The sequence below is a fragment of the Mesoplodon bidens genome (assembly GCF_964165515.1).
Source record: "Mesoplodon bidens genome assembly, chromosome: Y".
Lineage (NCBI taxonomy): Eukaryota > Metazoa > Chordata > Mammalia > Artiodactyla > Ziphiidae > Mesoplodon > Mesoplodon bidens.
Genome location: NC_138180.1, coordinates 52,290,324 through 52,292,109, shown reverse-complemented (window position 1 = coordinate 52,292,109; position 1,786 = coordinate 52,290,324).

The following is a 1,786-nucleotide window of genomic DNA, read 5'->3' as shown; positions in this document are numbered from 1 at the left end:
CTCAAAGCAGGAAAGCAGTTGCCTTGACAATCCCTCTGGAACAGTCCTGAAATGTCGTGTTTCTGCCCGCTCTGGCATCCGCCTACAAAATAAACAGAAGACAGAAAATAGCTCTGACTAACCTGTAACTACCTCTAGACACAAATGATGTTTAATTACCTGATAACATGACTCTCTGTGGAAACTCCTTTTTGGCTGCATGCCAATTTTTTTCTTTTCTATTCGCTAATGTAAACATTTTTCTATATGTTCTCAGAACATATATTTCAGTCGACATCTTATGTAAGAATGATTCTTCTCAAAGACTTTTTCAAATAAGAGGAACTTTCTGCCCACTTCTAGGTGCTGAATTGTGTAAAGACACCCATCTGTAAAGCCATTTTGCATTTTCACTCTCTGTGGCCTGAACTTTGACGTGTTCTGATGTGAGATGCATGCTTGCCAAACATCCGTCTTGGAACTACACAGATGCAAAACTTCTTTATGAATGTATCAGGTCAAAAGAGTAAAGCGTATTTGCCTTTTACTTAGGAAGACCTACCGCTCTGGGTCAGGTCTGCTCAGGAGGGAAGCTTGTCGAGACGTTTGCAGTTATTTTGTGCAACTTCAAGGAAAAGGAGACACATTTCTGGGATCCAAGTCACAACTCCCAGGTCGCCTGAGATTCAACGCACTCTTCTCTGCTCAATGATGTGACACTCATCTCTAGGACAGCCCTACCGATGTTTGGGGCCAGGTAAGTCTTTACTGTGTATAGAGGGCGTGTCGTGTGCGTTGTGAGGTGTTGGGTAGCACTCCTAGTCTCCACCCCCCAGATACTACTGGTAGCACTCACCCAGTCCCACACCGTGACAACCAGAAATGCCTCTAGGCATTGCTGAATGGTGCCTGGGGGCATAGTCCTCCCTGGAGAAACACATCTGGCAAAGGACAGAGCCAGAAGGATGAGCTGGACCAGGCAATAGAACTTTGGGATTGGAGGGAAGACGGATTTTGAGTCAAGGTTGAACTCTGTCTTGGCAGTCGGCTCCCTGTCCAGTGCTCTAACTGGGGAACACTGCCCAGAAGTCAAAACAAACAACACATGGTCTTCACAAAACTCTACGAGGCCTTGTAACTCGGCCGCCGTGGCTTTGGTGTCCCCCCATCAGACTTCGACTGTGAACGAGAGCTTGGTGTGCACCCGGCTGTGCCCTGGTCCTGCTGAGCTCTACATCACACGGCTGGTGATACAGGGAGAAGCGGTGGAGGTGTCAGTACGAGAGGATAGAGAAGCTGATCTCCTGCATCCTCATTCTGTGGCAGAGGCTGCCGTGGTACCCAGTGGATGCTTGCAGGGTGTGGAAAAGCATGGATAAAAAGTGCTTTTAGTTCCCGGGGCTGCTGTAACTAAGTGCCCCAAGCTGGGTGCTTAAAACAAGAGAAAGCATCCTCTCGCTGTTCTGGAGGTAGATATCCCAAATCAAGGTTTCAGCAGAGTTGCTTCCTTCTAAAGGCTCTGAGGAACAATCTGCTCCATGCATCTCCCCCAGCCTCTGGGGCCTGCTGGTAATCCTTGGTGTTCCTTGGCTTGAAGACACATCAGCCCCATCTCTGCCTTCATCTTCACATGGTGCTCTTCCTGTGTGCATGCATCCAAATTTCCCCTTTACATAAGGACCCCCATCATGTTGGATTAGGGTCCTTTCTACTGACCTCATCTTGACTTGATCATCTGCAAAGACCCTATTTGCAAATCAAGTCACATTCACAGGTACTGGCGATTAGGACTTCGATGTCTTTTTTT